Source organism: Somniosus microcephalus, chromosome 11 (genome assembly GCF_052327205.1).
Source record: "Somniosus microcephalus isolate GS21.2 chromosome 11, FLI_Smic_1.0, whole genome shotgun sequence".
Lineage (NCBI taxonomy): Eukaryota > Metazoa > Chordata > Chondrichthyes > Squaliformes > Somniosidae > Somniosus > Somniosus microcephalus.
Window position 1 is genome coordinate 229,527,279 of NC_140997.1, and position 20,500 is coordinate 229,547,778.

General features: G+C 52.1%; 1 protein-coding gene across 1 annotated transcript in view; it reads right to left on the reverse strand.

Moving 5' to 3' along the window:
- LOC147111318 (plexin-A1-like) overlaps nt 1-20,500 on the reverse strand; it is a 616,616-nt gene that overhangs the window by 557,794 nt on the left and 38,322 nt on the right. The gene's annotated exons all lie outside the window — the stretch shown is intronic.

Below are 20,500 nucleotides of genomic sequence, written 5' to 3' on the forward strand. Positions count from 1 at the left end.
ACGTTATTAAATGTGGTTTATAAATATTCTCCCGAGGCGGAGTAGCCAAAGATTGCAGCAACAGGCTGCGACAGTAGATTCAATGGTTCAGGTCAAGAGGGGAAAACAAAGTCCACCCACCAGCAGATTGATGATGTCCTTGGGACGTTTGACCACAATAAAGGCGCTACATAAATGCAAGTTATTGTTGTCCTTGCTATACAGACAACTGGAATGTAAGTTGGGCATTCCCCGCTTAATAAGATCCAGTTGGCACCATTTGTTTTTGTATTCATACTCAGCACGTGGGCATCGCTGGCAAGGCCAGCATTTACCACCCATCTTGAACCAACTTGCGAGGGCAATTCAGAGACTGGAGTTACATACAGGCCCAGACCAGGTAAGGACGGCAGGTTTCCTTCCCTAAAGGACATCCATGAACCAGTTGGGATTTTACAACAATCCTGACAGATTCTTGGTCACTTTTACTGATACCAGGTTTTTATTTCAATTTATTTTTAAACTGCCTTTAATTTTTAACTCCATGATGGGATCTGAACTCATGTTCTTCTGGATTACGAGTCTAGTAACATAACCAGTACACTACAATACACCTTGGGGGGTAGGGAGTGAAAGGAGGGGGGAGTGGGGAAGAGGGCAAGATCATTTGTGAAATGGTGAAATGGGCAGACACATGGCAGATGAAATTTAACGCAGAGAAGTGTGAAATGATACCTTTTGGTAGGAAGCGGCAATATGAACTAAATGGTACAATTTTAAAGGGGGTGCAAGAACAGAGAGACCTGGGGGTGTATGTGCACAAATCGTTGAAGGTGGCAGGACAGGTTGATAAGGCTGTTGAAATAGCATACAGGATCCTTGGCTTTATACACAGAGGCATAGGGCTCGATTTTCCAAGCCCCGAGGAGGCGGGATTGGAGGTGGGAAAATTGCAGAATCGGGGGGGGGGGGGGGGGTGGGGCAGGAAACCATCCCGCCCCCATGCCAATGTCCCAGGAGGCGGGAAGGGGATTAGTGCCAATTAACTGTCTGTTAACAGGTAGTTAACAGGCAGTTTTTTACCTAATCCCTATGTTTAGCCCTGAAGTGTGGGCTGTCCGACGGCTCCGAACCACGCCAAGTTAGCGAGGCGACTGTCGGTCTGCAGAGGTTGGAGGGGGTCGAGATGTCCGTTGTGCAGGTGAGTGATGGGTGCAGAGGTAAGTGTGTGAGGTGAGTGTAAAGTGTTTTAATAAGTTTTACTTACCTTTACTTTCTCCTGCAGGCTTCCTTCCTTCAGTTCTCGGGAGTCCCTGAGCTCACCGGCACAGAAAGCAGAATGGCCGCTGAACTGTCAAAAGCTGCAGCCTCTGCTTTCTGGTCTGGAGAGATCTCTAACTGAGTCTGAGTAGAAGGACTCAAGTTAGAAGACAGATTGTCAGTGTTTGATAGCTTCACAGAGCCGTCAAACGCTGATTTTTCATCTGTCAAAAGCTCTTGACAGATGAAATGTCAATCGCTGACGTCACCAGTAACCGGGTGTCCCTTAATTGGCCTGCTGAGCCCGCTGGGCGGGCTTAACAAGGTCAATCAAGGGAAAATAGTGTGGGTTGGCCACAAGTCGATGGAGGCGGGACTACAACCCAAAAAGTGGGAGTCCCGCCTCCAAAAGATTCCCATTGACAAAAATCGAGCCCCTAGAGTACAAAAGCAAGGAAGTTATGTTAAACCTTTATAAATCACTGGTTAGGCCTCAGCTGGGGTATTGTGTCCAATTCTGGGCACCGCACTTTAGGAAGGATGTGACGGCCTTGGAGAGGGTGCAGAGGAAATTTACTGGAATGATACCAGGGATGCGGGAGTTCAGTGATGTGGAGAGACTGGAGAAGCTGGGCTTGTTCTCCTCAGAGCAGTGACGGTTAAGAGGAGATTTCATAAAGGTGTTCAAAATCATGAGGGTTCTAGTAAGAGTAAATAAGGAGAAACTGTATCGAATGGCTAAAGAGTCAGTAACCAGAGGGCACAGATTTAAGGCAATTGGCAAAAGAACCAGAGGCGACATGAGAAATATAATTTTTTTAAATATATCTGCTAGTTGTGATCTGGAACGCGCTGCCCGAAAAGGAGGTGGAAACAGATTCAATAGTAACTTTCAAAAAGGGGATTTGGATAAATACTTGAAGGGAAAATAATTGACAGGGCTGTGGAGAAAGAGCAGGTCAAGTGGGATTAATTGGCGAGCTCAACCAAAGAGCCGGCACAGGCCCGATGGGCCGAATGGCCTCGCTCTGTGTGGTTCCACGATTCTAATTTAAATCAACTTGAGCAAAGCAGTCTACTGCTCCCAGCAGCCACCTCAAGAGGGGCTTTTGCAGATGTCTCAAGTCATCCGCCCTCCCTCCCGCATCAATGAATGAATGAATGGAGTGGGAGCATCTAAAGTTTGGGCGGGGAAAGGATGGAACTGAGGAAGAGCAAGAGAGAGAAAAAAGACAATTAAAAAGAAATTCAAATCAATACATACAATATAACATCATGTATTAGCCACACCTGCCTGCACATTAACTTTAGAGAGTATTAGGAACACTATATAGCGGATAATTTGCCGAGGCTGCATTTAGAAGAGGGTGATCTCTTCAAAGGAAAGAAACTCTTGCATTTCTATAGCACCTTTCACGACCTCAGGATGTCCCAAAGCGCTTTACAGCCAATGAAGTACTTTTTAGAGTGTAGTCACTGTTGTAATGTAGGAAACGCGGCCGCCAATTTGCGCACAGCAAGCTCCCACAAACAGCAATGTGATAATGATCTGTTTTAGTGGTGTTAATGGAGGGATAAATATTAGCCCAGGACACTTGGGCGAACTCCCCCTGCTCTTCTTCGAAATAGTGGCCATGGGATCTTTTACGTCCACCTGAGAGAGCAGACGGGGCCTCGGTTTAACATCTCATCCGAAAGACGGCACCTCTGACAGTGCAGCACTCCCTCAGCACTGCACTGGAGTGTCAGCCTCGATTTTGTGCTCAAGTCTCTGGAGTGGGACTTGAACCCACAGCCTTCTGACTCAGAGGCGAGAGAGTGCTGCCCACTGAGCCACGGCTTGACACGAAGAGGAATATTCGTCCCCAGCTGTCACGTTTCTGGCGGTGGTCAGACCTGGTGTACAAGCCAACTCCTTCGGTGTTAGTATTGCTGGCCGCCTCAGACTGTGCCCCCCACCGCCCACTCTAAGCCCGTCCCGCCGCCCATCCAAGGGAGGGCCACGGCTAGAACCAAGGTCACAAAGGCAACCTCACCCCCACCCCGAGGAATTCTTTCCCGCACGGGGTTACTGAAACCATCCCGCAACGTAAAGCGTGGAGCATCGGCATCATAGCATCCACGGAAGTTGTGGGTTCAAGTCCCACTCCAGAGACTTGAGTACAAAAATCTAGGCCAACACTCCAGTGCAGTGCTGAGGGAGCGCTGAACTGTCGGAGGTGCCGTCTTTCGGATGAGACGTTAAACCGAGGCTCTCTTAGGTGGACATAAAAGATCCCGTGGCACTATTTCACAGAAGAGCAGGGGGAGTTCTCCCCGGGGTCCTGGGCCCAATATTTATCCCTCAACCAACATTCACTAAAACAGATTATCTGGTCATTATCACATTGCTGTTTGTGGGAGCTTGCTGTGCGCAAATTGTCTGCCGCGTTTCCTACATTACAACAGCGACTGCACTTCAGAAAGTACTTCACTGGCTGTAAAGCGCATTGGGGTGTCCTGAGGTTGCCAAAGGCGCTATAGAAATGCGCGTCCTTTATTTCTTTTACATTGAGCCAAGGTGCATCCATAACATCGCGTCAAACCAAAATGGGGACCAATAACGCACCAAGTTTAATCCACTGAAGTACAACCTTGCCGTAACTGTGCCGTTGAATTTGTAGGAAAGCCTCAATTGGGAAGAACACACGAACTAGGAGCAGGAGTAGGCCGCACGGCCCCTCGAGCCTGCACCGCCATTCAATGAGATCACGGCTGATCTTCGACCTCAACTCCACTTTCCCGCCCGATCCCCATGATCCCTCGATTCCCTTAAGTGTCCAAAGAAGCCGGTTATTCCACGGTCTATCCTGAAGTTCCTTGGTGCAGTTGCCTCTTTTCAGTAAAGTAGTGAAGAATATTGTACTTGATTAATTCATCTGAATCTCTCGAGGCTCCAGTTAATAGCAGGCTGGTGCCAGGAAATATGTGTCATTTGTGGGTGTTTGCATTCCAAGCGCTCAAAATTAGTTGCTCAAATGCCAACCACCAAAAATTTAATTCTACTGCAACTTAAGTGCTTCCGTCCGCCTGTGGCGACTTGCAGTCCCAACCCTGGGAACCGTGCTCCTGAAATCATTAGACTCTTCACCAGGAGCCAAAGTCAATTGGAGATTGGACGTACTGAAGTGGCTTGAATTTCCTGGTCCTTTCCTAGTTGGAGCTTATAAATACCAGACAGCAATTGAAGAGAGAACACGAAATACTTTCTCTGGTACAGTAAAAGCCATTAGGCCCCAAAGCCTGTCCTTTCTTCCCCACCTGCCACCCCCCCCCCCAGTCCCTCATCTCTCAACAAACACATCCAATTGCCTTGTGTCGAATTCAATGGCCCTGCTGACAGCTTACATCGCACTCTATTACCTTCCGAGTAAAAAAAAATTACACCCAATTTCCTTTCTTATTCACAACTTCCGAAATTTTAAACTCGCGTCCCCTGGTATGCAAACCCTTCACCACAGTGAATTAGGTCACCTCAAATTCCCTTAACCTCTTCTCATAATTTGAATTCTTGAGGTCCGGAGTCGACTTTGTTGCTCACGAACTGTACGCTATCAGTGGCAAAAATATTCCCCCAAAGATTAGGTATGGATGTGACAGCGAGAGGCGGAGAGCGAGCGAGTGAGCGCCAGAGAGAGAGAGAGCGAGCGAGAGCGAGAGCGAGCACCAGAGAGCGCGCCAGAGAGAGAGCGCGAGAGCGAGCACCAGAGAGAGAGAGCGAGAGAGCGCCAGAGAGAGCGAGAGCGAGCGCCAGAGAGAGAGCGAGAGCGAGCGCCAGAGAGAGCGAGAGCCAGAGAGAGAGAGAGCGAGAGCCAGAGAGAGAGAGAGCGAGAGCCAGAGAGAGAGAGAGCGAGCGAGCGCCAGAGAGAGCGAGCGAGTGCCAGAGAGAGCGAGCGAGCGCGCGCGCCAGAGAGAGCGAGCGCCAGAGAGAGAGAGAGCGAGCGCCAGAGAGAGAGAGAGAGCGAGCGAGCACCAGAGAGAGCGAGCGAGCGCGCGCCAGAGAGAGGGAGCGCCAGAGAGAGAGAGCGAGCGCCAGAGAGAGAGAGAGAGAGCGAGCGAGCGCCAGAGAGAGCGAGCGCCAGAGAGAGAGAGAGCGAGCGAGCGCCAGAGAGAGAGCGAGCGAGCGCCAGAGAGAGAGAGAGAGCGAGCGAGCGCCAGAGAGAGAGAGAGCGAGCGAGCGCCAGAGAGAGAGAGAGCGAGCGAGCGCCAGAGAGAGAGAGAGCGAGCGAGCGCCAGAGAGAGAGAGCGAGCAATCGCCAGAGAGAGAGCGAGCGAGCGCCAGAGAGCGAGCGAGCGCGCGCCAGAGAGCGCGAGCGCGCGCCAGAGAGAGCGAGCGCGCGCCAGAGCGAGCGAGCGCCAGAGAGAGAGCGAGCGCGTGCCAGAGAGAGCGCGAGCGCGCGCCAGAGAGAGAGCGAGCGCGCGCCAGAGAGAGAGCGAGCGCGCGCCAGAGAGCGAGCGAGCGCGCGCCAGAGAGAGAGAGCGAGCGAGCGCCAGAGAGAGAGAGCGAGCGAGCGCCAGAGAGAGAGCGAGCGAGCGCCAGAGAGAGAGCGAGCGAGCGCCAGAGAGAGCGAGCGAGCGCCAGAGAGCGAGCGAGCGCGCGCCAGAGAGCGAGCGAGCGCGCGCCAGAGAGCGAGCGAGCGCGCGCGCGCCAGAGAGAGCGAGCGCGCGCCAGAGAGAGAGCGAGCGCGCGCCAGAGAGAGCGAGCGAGCGCGCGCCAGAGAGCGCGAGCGCGCGCCAGAGAGAGCGAGCGCGCGCCAGAGCGAGCGAGCGCCAGAGAGAGAGCGAGCGCGTGCCAGAGAGAGCGCGAGCGCGCGCCAGAGAGAGAGCGAGCGCGCGCCAGAGAGAGAGCGAGCGCGCGCCAGAGAGCGAGCGAGCGCGCGCCAGAGAGAGAGAGCGAGCGAGCGCCAGAGAGAGAGAGCGAGCGAGCGCCAGAGAGAGAGCGAGCGAGCGCCAGAGAGAGAGCGAGCGAGCGCCAGAGAGAGCGAGCGAGCGCCAGAGAGCGAGCGAGCGCGCGCCAGAGAGCGAGCGAGCGCGCGCCAGAGAGCGAGCGAGCGCGCGCGCGCCAGAGAGAGCGAGCGCGCGCCAGAGAGAGAGCGAGCGCGCGCCAGAGAGAGAGAGCGAGCGCGCGCCAGAGAGAGAGAGCGAGCGAGCGCCAGAGAGAGAGAGCGAGCGAGCGCCAGAGAGAGAGAGCGAGCGAGCGCCAGAGAGAGAGAGCGAGCGAGCGCCAGAGAGAGAGCGAGCGAGCGCCAGAGAGAGAGAGCGAGCGAGCGCCAGAGAGAGAGAGCGAGCGAGCGCCAGAGAGAGAGCGAGCGAGCGCCAGAGAGAGAGAGCGAGCGAGCGCCAGAGAGAGAGAGCGAGCGAGCGCCAGAGAGAGAGCGAGCGAGCGCCAGAGAGAGAGCGAGCGAGCGCCAGAGAGAGAGAGCGAGCGAGCGCCAGAGAGAGAGCGAGCGAGCGAGCGCCAGAGAGAGAGCGAGCGAGCGCGCGCCAGAGAGAGAGCGAGCGAGCGAGCGCGCCAGAGAGCGAGCGAGCGCCAGAGAGCGAGCGAGCGCGCGCCAGAGAGCGAGCGAGCGCGCGCCAGAGAGAGAGCGAGCGCGCGCCAGAGAGAGAGCGAGCGCGCGCCAGAGAGAGAGCGAGCGCGCGCCAGAGAGAGAGCGAGCGCGCGCCAGAGAGAGAGCGAGCGCGCGCCAGAGAGAGAGCGAGCGCGCGCCAGAGAGAGAGCGAGCGCGCGCCAGAGAGCGAGCGAGCGCGCGCCAGAGAGCGAGCGAGCGCGCGCCAGAGAGAGAGCGAGCGCGCGCCAGAGAGAGAGCGAGCGAGCGCCAGAGAGAGAGCGAGCGAGCGCCAGAGAGCGAGCGCGCGCCAGAGAGAGAGAGCGAGCGAGCGAGCGCCAGAGAGAGAGCGAGCGAGCCAAAGTTGAATTTATATAATTTCTCAATCAATTATTTCTTGGAGTGCAATAACTTGTGGGTAGACAAATCATGGTTTGCCAAACATGTTTTAAATAACCAAACACACCATGCGATAATATTGAAACACATAATAATTGCATTATTGTGGCAAACATGTTTAATAATTCAACTTTATTGTCATTGCAGAAGTACATGAACAATGAAATGTGATCTTGCAAGCTCCCATGACTGGGAGAAGCAAAGCCACTGCGTCGGTGCGCGCCGCCATTCCATTTCCACCATTCCATTTCCACCATTCCGACAATCTTCAGCCCAATGCCCGGGCCTGCTCACCAGCCGCTCCTCCTTCCGTGACCTTCTCACCAACCGCCCCTCCTTCCGTGACCTTCTCACCAACCGCCCCTCCTTCCGTGACCTTCTCACCAACCGCCCCTCCTTCCGTGACCTTCTCACCAACCGCCCCTCCTCGGGGCTCCTTCCGTGACCTATTTGCACCTGGATTTTCCCTGATGGTTACCCCTCCAGGTACTAACCAGGGCTGGCTCTGCTTAGCTTCACCAAGTTCTATGCCAGTGACCCTGTCCCTAGTCCCAGGAACAGGGAACACTGTTGAATGCCTCAGTGCCGTCACAATGATTGTATTAAGAAAAAAAAAATCAGCCAGGACTCTTGCTCTCTCTTTGTTACGCTGTGACATGTGTGTGTGTGTGTGTGTGTGTGTGTGGGGGACGGAGATCTGGGGTGAGCGCACGGTGGTTGGCGAGGTCCAGCCACGATCTGATGGAATGAACAGGGTCGAGGGGCTGAACTCCTGCTCCTACCTTCGAAAAAAAGGTACAAGTTACATTTATGTAGCGCCTTGAACGGAGTAAAACACCCATAGGCGCTTCACAGGAGTGATGATCAGACCAAAGCTGACACCGAGCCCATGTATGGAGACATTCGGACTGGTGGCCAAAAGCTTGGTTTCAAGGGGTCGGTTTTAAAGAGCGTCTTAAAAGGAGGAGCGAGAGGCGGAGAGGTTGAGGGAGGGAATTCCAGAGCCGAGGGCTGAGATGGCTGAAGGCACGGCCGCCAACGGTGGAGTGATGGAAATCGGGGATGGACAAGAGGCCAGGATTGGAGGAACGCAGAGATCTCGGAGGGTTGTAGGACTGGAGGAGGTTACAGAGATGGCGGGGGGGGTGAGGCAGTGTACAGACAACTTACAAGACAGTCAAACCGAAAGGAATTTCTAACTCTACGTTAAGAGTTGGAGGTACACACACGCGTGGGCTGAAGAGTCTGTTTTGCAACACGCTTTCAACTGCACACAAGTGACCCACTGATCAAAAGCAACCCGATCCCTCGTGAAACTCCGCAGAGGGTCTAAAAATAATCTCCTTCATTTCCGGTCAAGGAAGCAGATGGCAATCATACTCGCTCAGGGGACGGCGATCACAGGGCTCAATAAAAATCAGGAAACTACGAGTAGGAGTCGAACGTTGTTGGTGCAGCATTTTACAGAAATAATTTTCGAAGACATTCTCCTGCATTTGCTGCACAACTTTCAAAACAAGGGGAAGTTGCAAAATTCTTTTTGTATTTACTTAATCTTCTAAAAAAAATAAAAAGCATAATCGCTTTGGAGCGCTGGTTGCCAACCTTCCAGGATTGCCCTGGAGTCTCTAGGACACAGCCCCGCGCGCAAAAAACGCAGGGAGAAAAAAAATCATATCGGGGTTTTAAAAAAAGTGGAGACACATTTTTCTAACACTTCTGTTTATTAGTTATAGAAATATTGGAAATGAGGGAAGAAAGGCCGTTTCAGGGTGCAAGGGCTGTCAGCGGTGGGAGGTCATGTGAAGCAACCTCCAGGAAAAGGCCCAACCAGAGTTGGCAACCCAATTTTTGCGCGTTCAGTGGCCAACTTCAAGTTATACCGTCAACTCCGCAAGACGGAGATCCATATATGTGCGCTTATTTGAAGCTCCACTTGCATTTTCAACATTAAGGGTAGTTCACGGAAGGAGGCCGTTCGGCCCATCGTGCCTGTGCCGGCTCTTTGAAAGAGCGATTCAATTAGTCCCGCTCAACATCCCCCGTAAGCCACACTGCCTCCCCCAATGCGCGGTATCTACAATGGAAAAGCCGCTGAGCGGCCTGCGCGCGGACCTTGCAGGTGGCTGCATGGCCGCACAGCTTAGCGGGAACATTGGTTCCACTCCCAAACCCGCGACCTCCACCAGCTCGAAGGACGAGGGCAGCAGGCGCATGGGAACACCACTGCCTGCAAGTTCCCCTCCAAGTCACACACCATCCTGATTTGGAAACATATCGGCCGATCCTTCATCGTCGCTGGGTCAAAATCCTGGAACTCCTTCCCTAACAGCACTGCGGGAGTACCTTCACCACACGGACTGCAGCGGTTCAAGAAGGCGGCTCACCACCACTTTCTCAAGGGCAATTGGGGATGGGCAATAAATGCCGGCCTTGCCAGCGACGCCCACATCCCAGGAACAAAAAAAACTCTCTCTTTCCCCATGGCTCTGCAAATATTTCCTTTCCAAGTATTTATCCAATTCACTTTTGAAAGTCACTATTGAATCAGTTTCCACCGCCCTTTCAAGCAGCACATTCCAGATCACAACCACTCGCTGCGTTAAAAAAAAAAAAAATTCTCCTCATCTCCCTCCTGGTTCTTTTGCCAATTATGTTAAAGCTGGGTTTATGTCCTAACAACTCTCAATGTTAATAAACACCATTCTCCCAAACATGCCTTTACTTCTCCTGGTGATGTTCTGGTTACTGACCAGTGGGAATTGATTTTCTCCGGAGAGGAGGGCTGGACTCTTCAATCCAGAACAGGAGAAGGCCGAGGGGTGACCCGATAGAGCTCTTTAAAATTATGAAGCGCTTTGATAGGGTAGACCTAGTGAAGATGTTTCCAATTGTGGGGGAGACCAAAACTAGGGGCCGTAAATATAAGGTAGTCACCAATAAATCCAAGAATTCAGAGGAACTTCTTTACCCAGAGAGTGGAACTCGCTACCACAGGGAGTGGTTGAGGCAAATAGCACAGATGCATTTAAGGAGAAGCTGGATAAACACACGAGGGAGAAAGGAATAGAAGGGTATGTTGATGGGGTTAGATAAGAGAGGTGGGAGGAGGCTCGTGTGGAGCATAAACACCGGCACGGGCCAGTTGGGCCGATCAGCCTGTTTCTGTGCTGTGAATTCTACATAATAGTGAACACTAACTTAAACTGAATCAGTGAAATGGATGCGGGGGGGCAATTCAAACTATCCAAGACCGATATCGATAGATTATTTTTTTACGAGCGATATGAAGCAACAGCGGGTAAATGGAGTGGAGATACAGATCAGCTCTGAAATAAGATGGCTGAACAGGCTCGAGGGGCTTAATGGCCTACTCCCGTTAAAATCTAGGCTGTTACAATGCAGTGCTGAGGGAGTGCTGCACTGTCGGAGGTGCCATCTTTTGGATGAGACATTAAACTGAGGCCCCCGTCTGCCCTCTCAGGTGGACGTAAAAGATCCCCCGGCCACTATTTCGAAGAAGAGCAGGGGAGTTCTCCCCGGTGTCCTGGGCCAATATTTATCCCTCAATCAACATCACTGAAACAGATTATCTGGTCATTATCACATTGTTATTTGTGGGAGCTTGCTGTGCGCAAATTGGCTGCCGTGTTTCTTACATTACAACAGTGACTACACTTCAGAAGTACTTCATTGGCTGTAAAGTGCTTTGGGACGTCCTGAGGTCGTGAAAGGCGCTATATAAATACAAGGCTTTCTTTTATGCTACAGGCAGACACGCGCACACACAGGCACACAGGGCACTTTGGGACACCCTGAGAGAGGTGATAAGGTGCTATATAAATGCAAACCCCTTTCCTTCTACTCACAGTGCTGCAGGAAATTGGTTCCTCAGTAAACAAAACTCCCCTGGACCAGTGGCGTTCCAGGGATCCACCCCATCAACAGAGAGGCAGAAGGGAAGCCATTGTCAGACTGAACATAAACGCAACATTCATTACTTTTGGATCCCAGATTTAGTTATGATACTGCAACAGATTACACAACGGCGGCGGAACTCTTTCTAGCTCTGCTGTGACCTTTAATATCCACTATCAGCCCTGCAGGACAGATTGGATGAGTTAACAACTGCACTGCCTTAAAGGGACAGCGCGCACACACCCTTTCAAAGTCTCGACAGTCGGACTTTCCCCCTCCGTCCCCTTTTAACAGGCTCTCGGGACAGGCTTTCCTGCTGCAGCTTTCACACTCGATATATTCTCACGTTGGCGAGGCGCCCAAAAATAAAAACGTTTCATTTGACGAAATGTCCTGAATTTACTGCTGGACCTCGCATGCCACCTTCTTCCTGTAGACTCGAGTGAATGCAGGAGTTTGATTTGTGACTCGGGACAGCGGCGGGGGTGGAGGAGGGGGGGGGGGTGGGGGAGGGCAATGCTGATTTTCGGGCATTCTACGGCGTGCAGCGCTATTCCGGGGTCGGTTCTGTCCGATGGTCCTTGGCTCAGGACCAGGCCCTTTCACGACACTCTACATCACGGTGGTCTATAGTGTTTGCCCACTTTATATCGCACTGCCGCAACAACAACAACAAAAAAAGGGAAAATGGCCATTCCATCCAGAGTTTGCCAATAGAATCATTGGGTCCGACGACATCAAGGGAAATAGAGAACATAAAACTGGGTTGCCGTTTGACTTTCAAGCTGCTTTTCCATTGATCTGGCTTCCAAAGGGTAGACCTTGTGCAGCCAACAGGAAGAATCAAGCAAAACCCATCGAGATATTTTTATACAGAATAATTGGGGGAAACTTTTTTTTTGGTGCTCATCCAGGTGAGGTCGGTCAGTGCTCGGGAACGGAACTCTTCCCATTCCAGGTGCCCGAGGTCAGTCCATTCCAGCCGCATGCAGGAGCAAAGCTCCCTCTAATCTGCCTTAAACATTCCTCAGCCCTAACCTTTTTTAAAAAATTCGTGAGATGTTGGAGGCGCTGAAAAGGCCAGCATTTATTGCCCATACCTAGTTGCCCCAAGAAGGTGGTGATGAGCCTTCTTACAACCGAGAGGCTCGCTAGTGCACTTCAGAGGGCAGTTAAGAGTCAACCACGTTGAGGTGAGGACTGGAGTCACCTACAGGCCCAGGCCGGGTAAGGACAGCGGATCCTGAGGGGACGTTCGTGAACCAGTTGGGTTTTTACGACAATCCGACAGCTTCATGGTCACTTTTTACTGCAACTGGCCTAAGCGGCTCCACTTGGAGATTGGATAGCTGTGGGTTTAAGTCCCGCTCCAGAGACTTGCGTCCAAAAGCTAGGCCGACAGTCCCAGTGCGGTGCTGAGGGAGTGCTGCACTGTCAGAGGTGCCATCTTTCGGATGAGATGAAACCGATGTTCTGTCTGCCATGTCCAGTATTTATCCCTCAACCAACATCACTAAGAGAGATTATCTGGTCATTATCACATTGCTGTTCGTGTGACCTTGCTGTGCGCAAATTGGCTGCCATGATTCCAACATTACAACAGTGAGTACACTTCAAAAGTAGTTCATTGGCTGCACTTTGGGATGTTCTGAGGCCGTGAAAGGCGCTACATAAATGCAAGTTTGTTTCCGCCCCCCCCCCCCCCCAATCGGCAACAGTAAATGTCTCATGATTTGCGTGTAATAACGTTATGTGACCAGCGTGCACACTGACGCAGTGGACAAGTCAGTCTGTGCATACATGCATCAGGAGCCTACTTGGTATGGGGGGGGGGGGGGGGGGGGGGGTGGGTAGAAGAGAGACTGAAGGGGGAGAGGGGCGGGGAGAGGGGCAGGGGGTGGTGGTGGGGAGGGTTGGGCAGGGGTGGGGGGATACGGCTGACCGAGAATAGGGTCCAAGACCCGGGCTGCTGTGCAAAATGCAGCTGTGGCAATTTTATGAAGTGTTTATCAAACACAACTCAAATGTAGTAAACAATGTGGAGCCCAAGAACAGACTTCAAGAGGACATAGACAGACTGAGGAAATGAACAGACACATGGCAGATGAAATTTAACACAGAGAAGCGTGAAGTGATGCATTTTGGTTAGAAGAATGAGAAGAGGCAATAAAAACTGAATGCTACAAATTCAAAGGGGCTGCAGGGCAACAGAAAGACCTGGGGGTATATGTACACAAATCTTTGAAGGTGGCAGGGCAAGCAGATAAGGCTGTTAAAAAAGCATACGGGGCTTTAGAAGCAGAGGCAGAGAGTACAAAAGTAAGGAAGTTATGTTAAACCTTTTCTAAATCACTGGTTTGGCCTCAGCTGGAGTATTGTGTCCAGTTCTGGGCACCACACTTTAGGAAGGATGTCAAGGCCTTGGAGAGGGTGCGGAGGACATTTACTAGAATGGTACCCGGGATGAGGGACTTCAGTGATGCGGAGAGACTGGAGAAGCTGGGGTTGCTCTCCTTAGAGTAGAGAATTTGATTTAATTGGAAACACCAATGAAGCAATTAGTAGCCTGGAAATACAGGGGCGGGGGAAGGAAGAGGTGAGGGGGGTGGGGGGGGGGGGGGGTCAGGGGGCGGTGGAAGAGAAAGATCTTGGAATACAGTTGAGCTTTGTGCCAAGAACTCCCGGAATGTCCATTATCTTCTGACCCACATTCCCTGCGCCAAGCGAGAGAGATTAGAGAGAGAAAGGACACAATTGTCTGCAACATTTGACTGCACAAAGACTGCTTGCTGCATTGAAAGGAAGGGACATCATGGGATGCCAATCAAGAATGTGAATACTGGCCGATTCTCCCTTTCCAAGTGCAAAAAGGAAGGCTTGCATTTATATAGCGCCATCCATGACCTCAGGACACCCCAAAGCACTTTACAGCCAACAAAGTAGTTTTTGGAGTGTAGTCACTGTTGTAATGTAGGAAACGCGGTGGCCAATTTGCGCACAGCAAGCTCCCACAAAAAGCAACGTGATAATGACCAGATAATCTGTTTTAGTGATGTTGATTGAGGGATAAATATTGGCCCAGGACACCGAGGATAACTCCCCTGCTCTTCTTCAAAATAACGGCCATGGGATCTTTTACGTCCACCTCAGAGAGCAGACGGGGCCTCGGTTTAACATCTCATCTGAAAGATGGCACCTCTGACAGTGCAGCACTCCCTCAGTACTGCACTGGAGTGTCAGCATAGCTTTATGTACTCAAGTTCCTTGAGTGGGACTTGAACCTACAACCTTCAGACTCTAACCATTTAATTTGAATATCCAGGCTCATTCTACACAAGTCCAACCTGGCCTTAATCCTGCATCCAGCCCCAATAGAGTGCATGTGTCTGCATATTCTTGCTTAATTACTATTTGAAGTGTTCAAGTCTCCTGGAGTGGGGTTTGAACCCACAACCTGCTTGACTCAGAGGCGAGAGTGCTACCCACTGAGCCACGGCTGACACCACAACCACCACCTCACTGGAGACGGCTAACCCACTTAAAAATGCATCAACCGCTCACTGACAGATGTAAACAATCCAGCCCGTGTTTTCCCATCATACATAAAGTCTCCCCACTCCACAAGAGGAGTTGGTTTCCGATTCTCTGATCGACGGTCCAAGGTACACACCGAACACTGGCCTCTTTGATGGAGCAGAAACCACACACACACAAACACAAACCTGCTGCAATGTGAAGGCTGGCTCAGAGCCAACCCGAAGTTCCAAACCTCCCCCCGCCCCCGGACAAATTCCTGTATCCCTTTGCCCGCTGAGTCGTTGCGCTGTTAACAATCTGAACAGAGTGCCCTCCCCAGTTACTCAGCTCAGCCCTCCAGAGAACGCTAGTCACCGAATCTTTCCCCCGCCTCTTTAAAAAGGGCCATCAAACACCAGCTGTCCTCGCTGCTCTGTTGAATGTTCCGACGACCCAATGTTACCACAGTGCCTACAGCTCAAATAGTCTGCTCTCTCAGGCGCACATGAAAGATCCCATGGCCACTATTTTGAAGAACAGCAGGGGAATACCCCCATTGTCCTGGGCCAATATTTATCCCTCAATCAACATCACTAAAACAGATTATCTGGTCATTATCACGTTGCTTTTTGTGGGAGTTTGCTGTGCGCAAATTGGCAAAAGGCAAGAAAAACAGACTTGAATTTATATAGCGCCTTTCATAACATTACAACGTCCCAAAGCGCTTTACAGCCAATGGAGGACTTTTTGAAGTGTAGTCACTGTTGTAATGTAGGAAACGCGGCAGCCAATTTGCGCACAGCAAGCTCCCACAAACAGCAATGTGATAATGACCAGATAATCTGTTTTTTGTTAGTTGATTGAGGCATAAATATTGACCGGGACACCGGGGAGAACTCCCCTGCTCTTCTTCGAAATACTGCAGTGGGATCTTTTACGCCCACCTCAAGAGGGCAAACGGGACCTTGGTTTAACATCTCATCCAACAGTGCCGCACCCCCTTCAGTACGCCAAGGGTGGAGTGTTTAAAATCGGGGATGCGCAAGAGGGCCAGAATTGAAGGAACGCAGAGATCTCGGAGGGTCGCAGGAAGTTTGCAACAAGTATCACAAAACAAATTAACTAGCCATTAATCAATTTGTTGCTTATGGGATCGCGCTGTGTACAGAATGGCTACCATTTTTGCCTCTATCTCGAAAGTTACTGCAATTAAAAGTACTTTGTTCGAAACTTGAGATTTTTTCCAAATTGCATAAGCTACTTATAAATGTCTTTCTTTTGATGACATCACCTGTCGTATACATCAGTTCTTGCCAGTATTGGGCTGCTGGTTGCAGGGCGAGCCCAGTTTTACTGGTGTTGCAGGTGAGGTCATTAAATGCTATTAGTCATGTCAGGCTGTTCGCCAGATGGTGCCAGCAGACTAGGAGATGTCAGCTACCTTGTAGAAATAAGAAACTCCTCACATTTCTACAGCGCCTTTCACAAGGGTGCAGAGGAGATTTACAAAATGGTTCCGTGGATGGGACATCTTAGCTACAAGGACAGGTTGGAGAAGCTGGATTTGTTGTCATTAGAGCAAAGGAGGTTGAGGGGTGATTTGATAGAGGTGTACAAGATTATGACAGGTTTGGATAGGCTAGACGGGGAAAGGCTGTTCCCACTAGTTGATGGTACAAGGACTAGGGGACACAGATTTAAGGTTCTGGGTAAGAGATACAGGGGGGGATGTGAGGAAAATCTTGTTTACGCAGCGAGTGGTGATGACCTGGAACGCGCCGCCGACGGAAGTGGTGGAAGCGGAGACACTCGATGTTTTCAAGGGGAGACTGGATAGGCACTTGAGGGAAATAAACTTGCAGGGCTACGGGGATAGAGCGGGGGAATGGGACTGACTGGATTGCTCTACAGAGAGCCGGCATGGACTCGATGGGCCGAATGGCCTCCTTCTGTGCCGTTATGACTCTGACCCTATGACAACCTCAGGACGTCCCAAAGTGCTTCACAGCCAACGAAGTTCTTCTGAAGTGCAGTCACTGTTGTAATGTATGGAAATGTGGCAGCCAATTTGCGCACAGCAAGCTCCCACAAACAGCAATGTCATTATGACCAGATAATCTGATTTCAGCTGTTGGCTGGGGGATAAATATTGGCCAGGACATTGGGAAGAGCGCTCTTCAATAATACTGCAGGATCTTTCACGTCCACCCGAGAGGGCAGACGGGGCCTCGGTTTAACATCTCATCCGAAAGACGGCACCTCCGACAGTGCAGCGCTCCCTCAGTATCGCACTGGAGTGTCAGCCTGGATTATGTGCTCAAGTCTCTGGAGTGAGGCTTGAACCTACGACCTTCTGACTCAGAGGCCAGAGAGAGAGAGCGCTACCCACTGAGCCCCGCCTGCACCAAAGCAAAGGAACAGAGCGAACAAACACGATTACAAATAGCCACCGTCATTCTACGGTGTGATTTTCGGGCAATTTTAAACTTTAAGAGCGGAAAAAGCCTCCGTGCTATTGGTCCTTCCTTTGTCTCGGCACATAATGAGCCAGAGAGGGCGACCAAAATATGACCAACTTGATTGGCAACAGGACCGCGGCATCACATTACCGCCAAACCAGGGAAGATGGTCGTTGATGCCACCTTGGTTACCGAGGGGACGGGAGAACAGCCACACATCAACTGCATTCCAAGGACGCTTTGCTACGCGATTGTCAACACACTGCGAGCATTCGAGAGAAGCTGAAGGCGTTTTTTCTTTAAATAAAAAAAGCTACACGCAAGAATCTGAACAACTCCCGACAGGTTACACACAAGCTTCAGGTTTTCACCCGTATAAAGATGCACTCGTATTCGTGCACACTCTGGAGGGCGTTAAAGAGAAAGAAAGAAAGAAAATATCTGCCCCCTGTGGTAAACCACTTTTATCGTTCACTATCGTTACACTATGGTTATCACTGTTATATCGTTACAACAGTGTAAACAGTAATAACCATAGTGTATCACTACACGAGGTCGCCTCTTGTCACGCTGTTATACCTGGGCTGACCACTGTTGACTCCGCCCATGGCTCCACCTACTTGCCCAGGTATAAAGGTGGTCGACTGGCTGGTATTCCTCCTTGTTGGATCCGATCACCCACGAGGGTGGGCTCTGTTATTTAGCCAATAAAAACCTATAGTTACTGTCTTAACTCGTCGCTTTTCATTGGATGAATTGATAGGTATATCAATTTTATTGGCTAAATTTTGAAATGTCTTTAACGGAGCAGCCAAACGACCAGTCAGACGCCCAGCTACAACAGCCACAGCAGCCAGCCTGGCTGCGAGCCCTCCGACCGCCGTACCTGGATCTAAACCCACAGGCAGCAAACTCAGCCCTCGACTTCAAACACTGGCTGAGCTGTTTCGAATCCTACCTGGGAGAATCCGGCGTACCTCAGAGATCCAAACTAAGAGTTCTGACCGCCCAAGTGAGCCCTAAAGTATTTGCACTCATCCAGGACCTTACTACATACGAGGCCGCCCTCAACCTGCTGAAAGAGCAGTACCGGAGCCCGGTAAATTCTATGTATGCCAGACATCTCCTAAGATCCCGCCCGCAACAGCCAGGAGAGTCTGTAGATGAATTTTTACGGGCGCTACAAACACTCGGCAGGGACTGTGACTTTAAAGCTGTAACAGCTGCAGAAAATACTGAAGCGAATATCCGCGATGCCTTCGTGAAAGGCCTTCGGTCCGACTACTCACGGCAAACACTGCTCGAATCAAAGGACCTCGACCGGAACACAGCTGCAGCCCTCGCTCGCTCTCTGGAAGTGGCCCATCGGGACCTCGAGGTGTATTCCAGGTACTGTGCTGCGCGACCCTGGGACTCGGGCCTGACCCCGACCGCAATACCCCTCGCACCGCCGCCTCTGGGACCTACCTCAGCGTCGGCGTCCCGGACCTGATCGGGACCGCCACCCCTGGTACCGGCTGCGACATCGGAGCCCCACGATCGGGCCGCCGGCTGCTTTTTCTGTGGCCAGGTGAAACACCCGAGGGCGCGCTGCCCTGCAAGAAACGCAACCTGCTCCGACTGCCACAAGAAAGGCCACTTCGCGAAGGCCTGCAGGGGGAAAGCCACAGACACCAGCAGTGCCTCATGTGAGTTGTGGGGGCGGCCATCTTCTCCGCCATTTTATGCAACGTCGTGGGCACCGCCATTTTGTTCACCACACTCGACCGCCACCTTGTCTCCAGACCCGACCGCAGCCTCACCCGCAAACTACAGCAGCTCGCTCAGCCATACACTAGCCTCCGTCACACTGGACCAAGCTCGCCCGCATCACCTGTCCAAGTCCATGATGGACATCAAAGTAAACGGCCACGCCACGACCTGCCTGTTCGACAGCGGAAGCACGGAGAGTTTCATCCATCCAGACACGGTGGGCCACTACTCCCTCACTGTCCAGCCAACGCGCAACCGGATCTCGATGGAGTCGAGGTCCCATTCAACAGACATCAGCGGATACTGTGTTGTGACCCTGTCAGTTAGGGGCACGGAGTATAAAAATTTTAAACTTCTTGTCCTGCCCCAACTCTGCGCTGCCGTCCTACTAGGGCTGGATTTCCAATCCCACCTTCAAAGTGTCACTTTGGCATACGGTGGACCCCTCCCCCCACTCACAGTCTACAACCAGCAGCTTTTAAACTGCCCACCGCGTACCACCTGCGGCCTATCCACCCTCAGGGTTCCGCCCCCCTCCCTGTTCGCCAACCTCACCCGCGACTGTAAACCCGTCGCTACCAAGAGCAGGCGGTACAGCGCCGGGGACAGAGCTTTTATTAGCTCTGAGGTGCAGCGTCTCCTGAAAGAGGGCATCATCGAGAGGAGCAACAGCCCCTGGTGTGCCCAGGTCGTAGTCGTTAAGACCGGCGATAAAAACCGCCTAGTCATCGACTACAGCCAAACCATAAACCGGTACACCCAGCTGGACGCATACCCCCTTCCCCGCATATCTGCTATGGTCAATCAGATTGCACAGTACCGAATATTCTCTACCATCGACCTTAAGTCGGCCTACCACCAACTCCCTATCCGCCCTGAGGACCGCCAGTATACCGCCTTCGAGGCGAATGGCCGCCTCTACCACTTCCTTAGGGTTCCCTTCGGCGTCACCAACGGGGTTTCGGTCTTCCAAAGGGAGATGGACCGGATGGTTGACCAGAACGGGCTGCAAGCCACGTTCCCCTATCTAGATAACGTCACCATCTGCGGCCGCGACCGGCAGGACCATGATTTTAATCTGGAGAGATTCCTCCGTACGGCCCAACGGCTGAACCTCACCTACAATAAGGAGAAATGTGTGTTTAACACCTCGCGCCTTGCCATCCTCGGCTGCGTAGTAGAGAACGGAGTCATCGGCCCCGACCCCAAAAGAATGCGCCCCCTCGTGGAGCTTCCTCTCCCCCACTGTCCAAAGGCGCTGAAGAGGACCCTGGGGCTCTTCGCCTACTATGCCCAATGGGTGCCGAATTATGCGGACAAAGCCAGACCCCTCATGAAGTCCGCCTCCTTCCCCCTGACGGCAGAAGCGTGCGCAGCCTTCTCCCTCATTAAGGGAGACATTGCTAAGGCCACAATGCACGCGGTGGATGAGTCTATCCCTTTCCAAGTGGAGAGCGATGCATCCGACTTCGCCCTAGCCGCAACCCTTAACCAGGAGGGGAGACCGGTGGCCTTCTTCTCAAGGACCCTCCAGGGCCCTGAGATCCGACACTCCTCGGTCGAGAAGGAGGCCCAGGCGATCGTGGAGGCTGTACGACGCTGGAGGCATTACCTGGCAGGCAAACGATTTAC